At 60.7% G+C, this 14,084-nt stretch overlaps 1 protein-coding gene across 3 annotated transcripts in view; it reads left to right on the forward strand.

The window, feature by feature from the left end:
- The window catches only part of GSE1 (Gse1 coiled-coil protein), a 399,288-nt gene that overhangs the window by 258,153 nt on the left and 127,051 nt on the right, over window positions 1–14,084 (forward strand). The gene's annotated exons all lie outside the window — the stretch shown is intronic.

A 14,084-nucleotide genomic window follows, 5' to 3' on the forward strand; every position in this document is an offset into this window, starting at 1 on the left:
AGCCCCCCTCTGGACCAGGTGCCCCGTAGACGCGGGGAGAGCTTTGTAAGAAGGTGGGCCTCCTCGAGGCCTCTGGAGCCAAGGTCCCTCCTGGTCCCGCTTGCCGCCATTGTCTGCAGTCCTGGCTGTGGGCTGTATCTTGGGTTGGTGTGTGCCTCAAAGAGCACCCAAAGGTGCTAAACGGCCAGGGCGGGGTCCAGAGGACAAGACCGTTCACAGAGGTCCCCCAGCCTATCCATGGGCCCTTCCTCAAAGCGGGAATAAGGGAAGCCTGGGGCTAGGACAGGTGGGACCCAGGCGGCTGGGAGAGACACCACACTGGGGCCTGCTGTGTGCCAGGCCCCGGGAGTAACATGGGGAAAACCCGTGCCCTCGGGGGGACACACGAGCGAGGACATGCACGCCCAGTGTGGGGCCAGCCAGAGATGAGCTTGACAGGGGCAAAAGGCAGGGTCGGGTCTCCAGGGCCCCGGGGTCAGAAGGCCAGGCCGGGCCCTCAGAGGAGGTGACTTTGTGCTTAGAACTTGTGGCCAGTTGAATGGAGTCCCCCAAAAAGATTTGTCAAGTCCTCAGCCCTAGTACCTGTGATCTTATTTGGAAATGGGGTCTTTGCCGATTTATCTTGGTAAGATGAGGTTGTCTTCGATTAGGACGGGCCCTAAATCTAACATAGCTGGTGTCCTTACAAGACAAGATGCGGGAAATGTGGGTGCAGATGCACCCAGTGGGAAGAAGGCAGAGATTGGAGGGAGGCAGCCAGGAGCCAAGGAGCTCCAGGGTCCCCAGAAGCTGGAGGAGGCCAAGAGAGATTCTCCCTCCATGTTTCAGAGCGGGCAGGGCCTTTACCTTGGACCTCTGGCCTCCGGAACTGGGCGACAGTAAGTTCTGTTGTTTTACCCCCCACCCCCTAGTCCATGGTCATTTGTTACGGCAGCCCCAGGTAACTCCTCCAACACTGTTAAGTGTTGGTGTCTGCTGGAAGGGTGTCCTGGGAAGATGGAACAGCAATGCAGAGGCCCTGTGTGCAGAGGCCATGTGTGCTGAGCGTGCCTAGCAGGTGGGCAGAATAGCCAGCAGGCCAGTAGGTGGAAAACCACCCATCTGGAACTAGGATTTTCTTTCCTTTATGGCCTTCGCTGGCATTCAGGGGGGGAGGGGGGAGCTCATTTTTGCCACCACATTTGTATCTCAGCAAGGGTCCACCTGCCAGGATGGCTGGGAAGGGGGGCAGTCCCCTGCTGGGAAGGGCGAGGGCAGGTGCAGCCCCTCCTGGCCCACCTCCCTGCTCCACTGCCCTTCTTCCGCAGCTTGCTCAGATGGGGTGTGTGGCTTTGATCTCACAAATCACCGCCTCCTAATGAAGTACCGGCTCCTGGAAAGAACTCTGGGGCCCTCTGCTCTGAGCCAGGTCAGCGCCTCTGCGAAATTACAGCTGTAAGACACGGCGAGGGGGAGCGGGGCCTCTCGCCCTGCCTGTAATTACGGCCCACGGAGCTCTGATTGCCGCAGTCCAATTAATTAAACACGGCAGCGACCCAAATTATGATCCCTTGCCTTGTGGGGAGCAGTATTTTTAACCTTAACTGTCGGGGCTGAGCTTAAATTTCCGATCTGGACAGAAGTGTCACCCGCGGGAGAATGAGTAGTGTTGAACCGAGCCTCGCCGATGACAGACCCTGTAATTAGAAACTGTAGTGTCCCCGAGACTGGTCTTTAAAACTGTCAGAAGCCGAACGGCCGTCATTTGATACAAGACTATCATTACCCGCGAACCTATTAGCTGCAGGTAAATAACATATTATGCCAGGGACGGAAAGCGGGCAGGTTGGGAATTCACTGGCGCTTAATTAGGAGCAGCAGCGAGGAAGATGGATGGCCGCCTCTCGCTCCCTTCATTAGGAGGGAGCTGCAGGGATGGCGGGGGTCGCGGGGGGCCCGGCTGCTAACCCTGCAGGATGCACCAGCCTCCCGCATCCAGGCCCAGCAGTTGGCTTTCCGCCAGGCCGCCCGTGTTGAACCCCTGCCCTGATGGGGTGGGAGGACTCGGGAGGACCTGACGTGCTGGGCCTGGGAGAAGGGGTGGGTGGGCAGAGTGGACCCCTGCTTAGCAGAGGGCAACGTCGAGGGGGCCTGGATCTGCTTCCCTGCCCCCCCGCCACCCAGGGCCATTCTCTAAGGCGAGGAAGGCACTTCACAGTTTGTAAGGCATGTTCCGTGCAAGCGGATCTGGGCTTCATTCCCTTAGACCCATGGAATTGTGGGCGCCAGATTTGGAAAGGCCTTTGGGGACACTGGAGTCCTGGTTCCCCCGAGGCTACAGTCTAGTGCGACTCCAGTTCACGGACGGGTTGTGGGCAGAGCACGGAGAGGTGTTGTTCCCCTAAGAGCATTCTGTTGTCACGTCCACCCGAGTAACAAGCTGTTAGCGTGCGACACCCGTGAGTTCTCGGGTGCCCGGGCCCAGGGCAGGTGGGTGAAGCAGCGACTGAACACACTTAGACGCATATTAAGTAAATTTATCTGCCAGGAGGCCTGGGGCTGCAGGAGGCAGGAAACCTTGACTCAAATGAGCTCAGACACCGTGGGGATGTGGGGGGAGGGGAAACGCACGCATAACACGAAACTTCCAATTACAGCCATTTCTAACCGTATACTGAAGTGGCATTCATTACATTCGTGACACTGTGCTGCTGCCACCGCCATGCATTGCCAAAATGCCTCCATCGCCCCCAACCAGAATCCCCTCCCCTCACAGTGACCCCCCTCCCCCACCTGCCCTCATGGAACTTTCTGTCTCAATGAATTTGCCTCTCCTGGAGATCTCACGTCCGTAGAATCATGTACCATTTATCCTTTCCTGGCTGGCTCCTTCACTCAGTGTCATGTTTTCTAGCCAGTCTCAGGATTTCATTCTTTTTCCAACCTGAATAATATCCCACGGCATGCTGGACCCCGTTGTCTTTTTCCATCCTTTCGCCGCTGGGCACCTGGGTTGTTCCTGCTTTTGGCTGTTGGGAATAAGGCTGCCACGGGCGCCGGCGTGGGAGAATCTGTCGGGCCTCCGCTCCTCATGGGGCTGCACCTGGGAGCCGAGTTGCCAGTTGTCCTGTGTTCTGCTTTCTGGGCACCAGCAGACTGCATTCCACGCGGGACATTCCACCACCGCCTTCTTCACATCCTCACCCACGCTTGCTACTTTTTTCCTAACAGCCACCCTAGTAGGACTGCTGAGAATTGTAATGTCCCTAGACGGGGGTCCAGAGGAAGGGCAGGTGAGCTGCCGCCGTAGGTCACGGCCTGGTGCTGCCCGCCCGTGTGTGGGCCTCACGTTGGGCTCCTTTTTTGACCAGGTGGAGAACATAGAGGGAGACTGCGGTCTGAAAGGAAGCTGCCAGGCTTGGGGCCATGGGCCAGAGCCCTCTAACCCAGCCACCCCACTGCACACACTAATGCATGTATACACACTCATGCACACACCTGTGTGTATGCACGCATCCACACAGCAGGGGCCCCACCAGCAGCCCCGCCTCGTCCCCGTTGGAATTCTGGATTTTACCTGTTTGCGCTCTGCCCCGTGTCTGCGGATGAGTCAGTGGCACCTCCCAGCCCAGACAGCGGCTAAGCAGGACGAACCCGCACAGCGTGCGTGGTGGCAGGAGGCGCCGGGGGGATGCGGGGCTCAGAGATCGGGAGCAAGCCAGCCTGGCATTGGCGTCACGGGCCTCTCCGGCACCTCACGGGTTCTGCCGTGTGGCAGGGTGGGGCCACCAGGCCCGCTGACCAGGGCCACTTCCAGGGCCCCCGTGCCGTGAGTCTCGGAGTGGCCTCCGCGGTCCTCATGCTCCCACACCTGCCACACGGTGAGGCGCTGGGCCAGTTAGTGTGCCCAGGAGATGCTGGTGGGCACTGTGCTCGCCACCCAGGCCACACATTTGCTTCTGCCTACCTAGTTCAGGCCCTGAGGGCAAGACGAGGCGGCACTTGGGAAGCTGCTCAGAGCAGCCATTTCCAGCCTGTGGCTTTGGAGCTAGGCACACCTGTCCCAAACCAGCTCCACCACTCATGTGGGCCCCGCAGGTGGGGTGCAGCACCTCCCTTAGGGCGGTGGGCACAGTGGCACTAGATGAGGAGTGCGGCTCAGAGTCTGGGGTCCAGACGTCACAACACGCTCTTCCATCACCATCCCTGGATCCTTCCAGAAACGCTGCTTCCAGAGCTTCAGACGGGTGGGACTGGACAGCTCAGAAGCTGCCGGTTCAGCACACACGCCTCAGGCACCCCGTGGGCCAGGCCCTGAGGTCCCTCCCCGGTGAATCAGGCAGGGCGCCTGCCGCAGGGAGCTGATTCCCAGATGCCGGCTCTGCCAGCTGGCCTGCAGCCCCCACAGAAATGTCCCCTGGCTGCGCCGTCGGAGTGGTTGCCAACAGCCATGCGTGACTGCTGAGGGCTGGACCCAAGTGGCCCCTGTGGCCGAAAAGCTGAACTTTAATCTCATTTAATGTTTTTGAATTTTAATTACAAGTCTCCACATCCATCAGACATTCACTTCCCCTTCCCCTGATCCCCTGGTAACTGCTAATCTGCCTCTGTGAATTTGCTGTTCCTGGATGCCTGCATGACCCCGTGCAGTATTTGTCATTACGTGTCTTGCTCATTTCACTGAGTGTTAAGTTTTCAAGCTCGTCCGTGTTGCGGCTCGGCCCAGAATGTCATTCTTTCTGATGGCTGAGTCCTTCCATTTACGAATTTAAACAGTCACCAGGTGGCTGCTGGGACACACGGCTTTATGGGGGCGTAGGAGAGATGCAGGTCCTTTGGGTGGGACGCAGGACAGGCTCTGCAGGTGGGTGGACCCTCGGGGATGGAGGAGAAGAGGGTTACTGCAGGGAGAGGGGACAGGACAGGACCAGTCGGGGCAGGAAGGGCAGCCTGGGGGGCAGGGGCCCATGCGGAGGGCGTGTTTTGGAGATGGAGGGTGAGTTCGTCCTGGTGGAGAAGAGCTGGGCACAGGCCCTCAGGGGCAGGATGTCTTCTCGGTGGCCGCCCGGGGCGGGGGGCCCATGTTTGTCAGCCACGCGCCTGACTCTGCACCTTGGGTGTTGTGTCATGCATTCGTTCCTTCACCCATCAGTTCACTCATCCATTCACTTGTCCACAGTTCTCACTGAGCTCCCCCCGCAACTGTAAACAAAGTCTTTGCTTTTGTGAAAGCTCACAGCTGAGCAAGGCAAGATGGTGGGTGCACAATCAAGCACGTAAATCTGCGGTGTGTGTGCTGGCAGGGGGAAGGAGGCTGCTGAGCACCCCGTGATATGGATCTCCCCAAGGCAGGGATGGAGCGAGGGGCCCGAGAGCCATCTGGGGGTGAAGCCCCTTTGAACCAGGCAGTGGGCCAGGGCAGTTGTCCCGCTGGGGAAGGGGGTCCCCCGAAGGAACATGGTGGCCTGTGCCCTGTCCTGCAGCCCACCCACCCCGTCCAAGGCCACCCTCTCCCAACAGGAGCTGCCCATCATCCACCCTTTCCCACCGGGCTTCCCAGTTGGAGCAGGTGGTCCTGGCATGTGACCTGCTGACCCGGGCTGGGGTGTGCCCACACTGCACGGTGCCCCGAAGACATGACCCCTTCGGACGGGACCCACCTCTACTCCCCAGGACCCCACTGGGAAGGGGGACTATGCAGCAGACCTGCACAGCCAAGTGGATACATGTTGGGGGGCTTCCTGCCAGGACTCCAGGGCGCCATCGGCACCTGCCCATGCTCTAAGGTCACGCGCCTGGCGCCGCTCACGCCCCAGGCTGACGCCCCTCCCTCCCGCCCCCCACCTGGAAGCCTGAGCCCTGTGGCCCTCACGCCGGCCGCTTGCCCCACCTCCTGCCCTGGGGCCAGCGTGGGTAGCCCTCGTGTCTCCGCCCCGCGTGTCCTGGACGCGCTGTGGGCTCGGCCGGGGGACCCCGCAGCCAGCATCCTGGCCGCCTGCGGGCCCCGAACCACATTTTAATTTGCCAGGCTGTGGGTTTCCTCTCCGCGTATTCATCTATATCTGTGTCAGGCGAGATTGCTTTTGTGTTCCTCTGCCTGCTAATAAATCCCTCCTCAGATCTCCGGCCTCAGCGCTCTGCTCGTGCTGTATCCGGTTTGGAGGTTGAGTTGGGGGGGTGGTGCTTGCAGGGGAAAGCTTGAGCAGCCCACCCCCCGCGCAGCCGAGTCGGCGCTGCTGGCTGAGGATGAGGAGGGCAGGGCCCCCAGCCAGGCTTCGTTTTTCTAGTTGTTCAGTTTTAAATGGTCACAGAGTTGTCTGTCCCCCCAGGGAGGCGAGCAGAGGTGCCCAGCTCAGGAGTGTGCCAGATGTGCTCACCGGCACCCAGGCTGAGAAGCAGTGTGTCACCAGAGCCCCCTTGGGTCCCCAAGCACCCCCAAGCACCCTCAAAGCCACTGCCCCATGTCCAACACCATCCTTTAGTTTTGCAGCACAGGTGACATTTCAGGAGACATCCTGCCTGAGCCCCGTTCTGTTCTGCCCTGAAGTGGGGAAGCAAAGACCTAGGAGAGACGGCCTGGGGGGTTCCAGGGGCCACGAGGGGGTGCGTGACAGCGGAGCGCCCAGCTGTCCTCCCCGTATCGGGTGGGGTGGGCTGTGTGGCCGGGTGGGGTCGGGGTGGCCTCCCAGCCGTCCTGTCCTGCAGCTGTTTTGAGGGCACATGACAACTGTTACCCCAAAGCACAGGCCCCAGAGGAAGGAGGGAGGCTCCATGAACTTGATAGCGCTGAGGGGAGCTGGCTTGCCTCTCTGGTTTGTTGTTTGCACGCTGGTTTTTGAAGACACTTGATCCACGGTGTGGCATTGGCAGGAATGCCGTGGTGTGTTTTTGTCTTCCCCGTGCCTCCCTGCGCTCAGGGGAGCACCCATTTGCCCCGCTGTCCGTCTTTGCTGGGACGTGGACGCTGTGGGCTCGGCACTCGAGGAGCTGGCCTCGCCGTGGTTGACCAGATGCTGGCCTGGGTTGGGCCGCCTCCGGTATGTCCGGTGGAATTGGGGTCTGCAGGCCTCTGAGCCGGGCCCCTGGGAGACGGGGCTGGGAGGGCGTCGGTGGCGCAGGGCAGGCCTGCTGGGGGTGCCAGGGCCAGAGGCAGTGAGGGGTAGCAGCCTCCCCAGGAGGCACGTGGGACGGGGCTGGGTCCAGCCCAGGGAAGCTTTGAAAGCCAGACTCTTTCTGGGAAGAGGTGGCCGTGTTGGGGGGAGAATCTAGGTGGGGGTCTGAAGCCCTCCACCCCAAATTCAGAGGCCGTCCCCACGCAGGTGTCCCCCACGGTGCCCCGAAACCCAAGCCTCGCCCATTGGGGAACCCGGAGCCTGGCGTCGGGCCCGAGGCGGGGAACGTGGTGGCGGGGAAGCAGCAGGGGAGTTCCCAGCCGCCCCACGGGGTGCAGCCCTCCTGTGCCCCGAGTCCTGGGCTCTGGTCTGAGCCTGTCTGGCCCAGTCTCCCGGCCTCCCGCGGGCCTCGCCTGCACTGGGAGGTGAGTGTGGGCGCTCGGGGAGGGGTGCTGGGTATGCGGGTAGGCAGTGGGGAGCAGGGGGCGCAGGCACCCCTCTTCTCCCCTCGTCCCCCCACAGCTCCAGGAGACCCCAACCAGAGAGGCTGCGTGTGGCTTTGGGGAGCCCCCCCGGTCCCCCAGCCCGGCGGCCCCCCTGCTCCCTGAGTCCTCTGCAGACGGTTTCTCTGACAGAAGCTGACAAGAGCCATTTCCAAGATGGATTGATTCAATTTAGCACAAATTTTTGCTGGATTTGGTGACGTATGGCTCCCTGTTGGTGCCGCCGCAAATGCGACTCTGAAGAGAGAGGGTTTATTAGGGGGGGCAGCATGGCAGGTGCAGCCGGGGGCCCAGCACCACTCGGTGGGCTCACAGGGACCTCAGCACACCCCTCATTCGGGTCCCTCAGCCTTGCTCTGAAGGAAACTGCTTCGTGGCCTAGGATCACCCTCCAGGGGCTAGATTTCCACTTCATTCCCAGAAGTGAAGTTTTGCTGCTCTGAGGACCCCACTCAGAGATCAGAGCTGGAGGCTTCTTCCCGTTGCACTCAGCCAGCCCACCAGCCAGAGCCTGGTGTGCGTGTGCACACGTGTGTGTGTGAGAATGTGTGCGTGTGAGAATGTGTGTGCATGTTAGTCTCTGTGTCAGTGAGACTGTGCGTTAGTCTGTGTCAGTGTGTGTGAGTGTGAGAACATGTTCACGTGCATGTGTTAGTGTATGAGAATGAGTGTGTGTCTTAGCATATGTGTGAGTGTGGGTGAGAATGCGTATGAGTGTGTATGGGTATGTGGGTGAGTGTGTGTGCATGAGAGTGAGAGTGTGTGATAGTATGAGTGTGAGCATGTGGGCTTCTGTGAAGGTAAGTGAGTGCCACCCTCCTCTCCCAGGCATGCTCGCCCCCCGCCCTGTGCAGCCTTGCCCCCAAGAGCAGCCTGTGGGCTCGTGCTTCTGCAGGGGCTGGGGCTGTTTCTGACACTCGTTGCTGGTAGAAAACACTAGAAGCCAGCGAGGGTAGGAAGGCAGGACCTGAATGGGTGCAGCTTTGGCCTTGGGTAGGAGCTTCCCACCTGCATGGAGTGAAGACCAAGTCAGAAGCAGCACCACTAAGCCCTCGGACCCCCCAGCCCCACCGTCGGCCCCCATCCCCCCTCATCTGCTCCACCCTGGCCTGTCCCCCTCACACGCAGCCCTCACCCTGGCCTCAGGGCCTTTGCATCTGCCGTTGCCCCCAGCCACACCTGGCTGCTTCAGGTCTTTATTCACAACTCGGTGCTCCAGGAGCCCAGCCTGACCGGCACCACCTGGCCAACTTTTACTCTCAAACATTCCTCTTCCTGGTTTCAAACATTCCTCTTCCTGGTTTCTTCCTTTGCTCGTGTTTACACGGCAGCTCTGTGAACACAGGAGTTGTCCTGGTTTCTTCTCAGCCAAACCCCTGAGGCCCAGGATGGTGCCTGGAATGCGGCAACCAGGAAAAGGCTGAGAGTTGCTGGAGGACTGCCGGTGGTCCTCAGGGTGGCAGGAGGAGGCTGCATGTGGGGGGTCTTTCCTCAGCACATGTCCTGGGTGGGAGAACCGGCCACCGTGAAGGATCCGCATCCTGGCCCTGGCACCCGGGAAGTGCCCTTATTTGGAAAACGAGTCTTTGCAGATGTGATTAAGGTGAGGCTCTTGCAATGAGCTAGATGGGCCTGTGTGCAGCCGCATGCATCCTTGTCAGAGGGCAGTGGGAGAAAGGCAGAGATGTGGCCGCAAGCCAAGGAGGCCGGGAGAGGGTTTCCCATGGAGCCTCAGGCATGGCGCGGCCCTGCCACACCTTGATCTTAGCCCAGTGGCACAGATTCACAGCCCCAGGCCTCCGGAGCTGGGGGAGGGGAGGCATTTCTGCTGATTTAAGCCCCACACACACTCCCCCTGGACACAGGAAGCTTGGCCCGCATCTCACTCCACACCATCTGCAGGAGAGCAGACCCCAGAGCCGGGGTGCACACCGAAACAGGCTGCCTGGGGAGACCCAGCCTGAGCCACCCCTGATGGCCCCGGAGTTGGGGTGTCTGAAGGGTGCCAGAAGCTGCTGATTTGGGGCGCATGTAGGGGGGTACTGTGTGGGGGCAGGGGGAGAGCAGGTGGACAATTTGTACTGTGGGTATGAGCCATCTGCAGCGAGCACTGGACGAGGTGCGCCGGGAGGGAGTGTAGGGGGTTGGGCTGGGCGGTGGCCTGAGTTCTCCAGGGGGCCCCCAGGTTGCCCAGCGCTGATCTCCCGGCCCCCAGGCACTGGCCGTGTGGCTGTCATTGGCGCCCCAAGCTTCAAAGTTCATGTGTGCCAACCCAGCCCCTGCCCGGTATTTTTTTCAGGGGGTGCTTTTGCTATGTGTGGTGTTTGCTTCCCTTACTTTTGAGGCTAATGGCTGATGGATTGCTTTTCTTCTCCCACTTTGAGTAGCTGTAAGAGCTACTTTATATAAACATCAATTACAGGCACGTAATAAATTAAGGGTCCCTCCCACCACACACATTAGAGTCCACTCTGATATCAAAGCACCTGGAGCACTGGGGCTGGGGGGAGGGGCCGGGGCCGGGGGGCCCAGGACAAATTTGCCACGAGACCTTGGCTCAGGCTGCAAGAGGATTTGGGGATGGGGAACCCCAAAGATGCCCCTTGTCCATGGCCAGCCTAGACATGGTGGGGAGGCAGGTCCCTGGGCAGCCACCCTGCCCCCTGCACTCCCTCAGCCGCGTCACATCAGGTGCCTGTCTGGTCCCCACCTCTGGCTGCTTTCTCAGCACCCAGTGGCCTGAGTTTTGGCTCCTGCAGGGAGGTCCCTGTCCCCGCAGTGCAGCTTCAGAGCCTGGAACCTCCCAGCATCCTTTCAGCAGCTCTCCTGTCTTCTTGTCTCCCTCCACTCCTGGGCCCTGGACACTGCACCCACTCTCGGGGCCCCATGTGTATCAGGTCCCCCGGAGGGCATGGTTAAGCCCTAGCCTCCAGCTGCAGCCCTGCCTCTGACTCAGCGGTCCCCTCCCTGCCTGCTTGCAGGCCTGGCTGCAGGGCCCTTCACCTGGGGTGGTGGTGGGGGGGTGGGGTTTGCAAGAAAACAAAGGAAACACCCTAGGCCTCCCAGGCGGCTCCAGGGCCAGGCCAGGGCTGCCCAGAACCTCTGTCCTCGGCCCTCGGGTAGCAGCTCACACTTGGGGCAGAGGTTGGAGTCTGCTAGACTCACACCTGCTCCCCCATCCCCCACTGCCCTCGGGTCCTCCTCCCCTCCCCTCCCCCTTCTTCCTTTCTCTCCCTCTCTCCTCTCCCTCTCCTCCACTTCCTGTTTCCTGCTCCCTCTCCTCCCCTCCCCCTTCCTGTCCACTTTTCCTTCCATCTTCCTCACTTCCCTCCCCTCCTCTCCTCCCCCCCCTACTTTCCCCTCCCCCTCTCTGCTCTCCAGCCTCTCAAGTCCCAGAGGAGGGAGGTCAGGCACCCAAGCCCAGCCTTGGCCAGAACCCCATGGGGCTTCCCTGAGAACAGACCCAAACTGCTGCCTCCATCTGGAGGACACCCCTCGCACCCCCACCCCTGCACCCTCTGTGTCCTGTCCCCTGGATGTCCCCTGCTCTCATCCCCCGCCCTGCAGCCCCAGGGCAGCTCCTGGGCACTTGGAGCTGCTGAGGAGAGAGCAGCCAGGAGAGGCCTGGGCAGGCAGGAGCCGGGGCCAGGCTTGGCTATGCAGGGAGGGGTGAATCTGTTGGACCCTTGGCACAGCCCCCTGAAGAGTTGCCAAGCCCCATTTCTCACCCACTGCACATTTAACTTGCCCAAGCTTCTCACACACACACACACACCCGCTGAGTTCCTCCATCCCGTTGTTTCAAGAGGGCCCTGTTGCCAGAAATCTATTTTAGAGACTTTCAAGTGCAGGTCAGAAGTCCCACCCATGAGCACCTCGTGGCCCTCCCACGGTCTGTGGCCAGCGTGGGGTTGCAGAATGTGCCAGGACGCGAGGGTCAGGGGCTCCGCAGGAGGCTTGAGAGCCCCCAGCCCCCACCAAATGGCCGTTCAGCTTCCCCTGCTGAGAGGCTGACCCCACTCGGCCCCCAGGGAGTGGGAGGCCAGGGCTGAGTCAGAGGCTTGGCAGGGGTGTGCATGTGCGTCCGTGTGGATGTGAGTGCACAAACACATGCACGTGCCTGTGTGTTTCTCTGTGTGCCTCTGTATATGTGCGTGCATGCACGTGTGCCTTGTCTTCATGTGTGCACACATGCATGTGTGCCTCTGCATGTCTCTGCACATGTGCCTGTATGCAGTTTGCATGTTGGTGTGTATCTACATGTGAGCACATGTGCTGCATGTGTCTTTGTGTGTGTGTGTGTGCACATACATGTGCGGGTGTGTGTGCAGCATCCTGGCACAGCCCAGGAGCTGGGCTATCCTGCCCCCAGAGTGCTCCCTTTAATAAATGAGCGTTGAAGTTTCCCAAGCAGCATTCCAGGTTGCTGAAGTCATAGTTTCCGTCTGCAACCAGCGGCCGCCTCTGCCCCATCCATGCCTGTCCCCAGGGCCCGCAGCCCCACCCTGGGGACTGTGCCGGGTAGTGAGGAGCCCCCGGGCCCACTCTGCAGCCCTTTGTGCTGGCTATGTGCCCTTGGCTGCGGGCTGTGTGTGCCCAGTGGGGTTAAGCCGAGCAGATGGTCATTGAGGAAGAAACACTACTCCTGTTAGCATTGGGGCCCGGGTCACCCCGAGAGCCTGCTGATGAGATTTGGGAGCAGGTGGGTGGGCAGAGGGGCACAGGCAGGGGCAGTGGGCATGGAGGAAGGGCCGAGGCTTCAAAAAGGAGGGTCAGAGGCTGGCCCCAGCTCAGACTTGCCTTTTCTGGGACTCTGGATGGCAGAGAGCGCCAGGTCAGGCCATTTGCTGTGTGCTGAGCTCCCTGGGACATGCCAGGGGAGTGGGGGGCTGGGGGTGTCCCCGCAGCACCTCCAGGGCACCCCATGGTCAGGGCAGACCAAGCCTCTGTGCAGAGCTGGGGTTCACATACAAAGAGGGGTGGGGTGGGAGGCACTGAGCCCACAGCAGTGGCGTGCTCTTTGGTGAGTTTCACAGCAGGATGGGGTGCCGTGCCTGGCAATGCCACCCCCAGACCATGTGGGCAGGGCCCTCTAGGCATCCCAAAACCATGAGGGAAAAGAGGGCCCGTTTCCTGCTGTTTCTTCTGCTAAGCCCTTAAGCCAGCTCCCCCTGCCCCCTCCTGGTTCTGTGGCTAGCGGGTGCCCCCACCCAACAGGCAGGACCCTGCACTTGGTTGACCTTCTTACCACTGAGCATGCGGGGGCAGGGCACAAGCAGGGGCAGCTGCAGGAAAGGGATGAGAGAAGGGACAAGGTGTCCCGTGCCCGGCCATAGGCAGAGCTGATGCAGGAGGCTGCGGGCATCGGTCATGTCGGAACCTGCCCTGGGGGCCACAGCTCTTTGGCACTGCCTGCCCCCATGCCAGAAGCTTCTCTGCCAGCTTTGCTGTGCTGTGCCTGGCCTGATCAGAAGGGCCTGTCACCCACGCCTTGACCCGCACCTGCCCGTGCTCACACGTAGGAAGCTCGGAGGGTGAGGGGGGCACACGCAAGGGGTGTTGGGGCTGGCCTGTAGTCTGTCTCCAGCTCCTCTGGCCATGGGACCTTGGGCAAGTCACCCTCCTTCCTGCGACAGGAGGCAGGACAACACCCTTGAGTTGGTGTGGCACCTGGCCCAGGGTTGGGGTCAGGGGGGTCGATTCTGAGGGTGCATGCTCTCCGGGACTTGGCTTTCTTGCTGGTCAAATGGGGTGAGCCTGAATTCCTCTGCGGCCCCCCGCACCATTCTTTACACCCTGACACAAGTAGCCGCCGCAACCCCTTCTGCATGGGGTGGAGTGGGGTGTTTCTTGCTTCTCAGAGTCCCTGGTGGGTGAGCACTTCTGCCTTCCGGGCGGGAGCGTGGGGGCAGCTGCATCCGATGCTGGTGGGGACACCAAGTGGGGGCCTGGCGTCCATGTCCTCGGCACACAAGGGACCTCGACTCCGATCCCTAACCCTAACCCTGGAAACCAACGGAGTCAACAAACCCAGAATTCGGGTCCGGCCCTGATGCTGTGTGCCTTGGCCTGGTAGCTTAACCTCTCTGAGCCTGTTTCCCCATTGAAAAATCGGGGTGGGTGGGTGAGGGGGAATAGGACTGGCCATGACCATGAGCTGATGCGCCCAGGAAGCTTCCAGAAGAGCCCTCGGTGAGGATTAACGGTCCCCCACACACGAGCACCCGTAGACTGGAAAACATCCCGACCCCAGGCCCTGCGTTCTGGAGTCTTCCCTCTCACCTGATCTCAGGCCTTATGCCAGGCCTGTTGAGAGAGGAAATAGCTGATGCCCCCTCTGCCCCCCGGCCCCCCTCTCCTGAGCGTGCTCTCGCCTCCACTCCCGAGCAGCTCTTTTGTGGTGGTTTTATCTTGCCAGCAGAGACTCTTCCAGCCGGTCATTCCATTTCATTCCTGGTCTTCGGAGAGTGACATTTACATATTAATATTT

This window comes from Tamandua tetradactyla, chromosome 16 (genome assembly GCF_023851605.1).
Source record: "Tamandua tetradactyla isolate mTamTet1 chromosome 16, mTamTet1.pri, whole genome shotgun sequence".
In the NCBI taxonomy this organism is placed as follows: domain Eukaryota; kingdom Metazoa; phylum Chordata; class Mammalia; order Pilosa; family Myrmecophagidae; genus Tamandua; species Tamandua tetradactyla.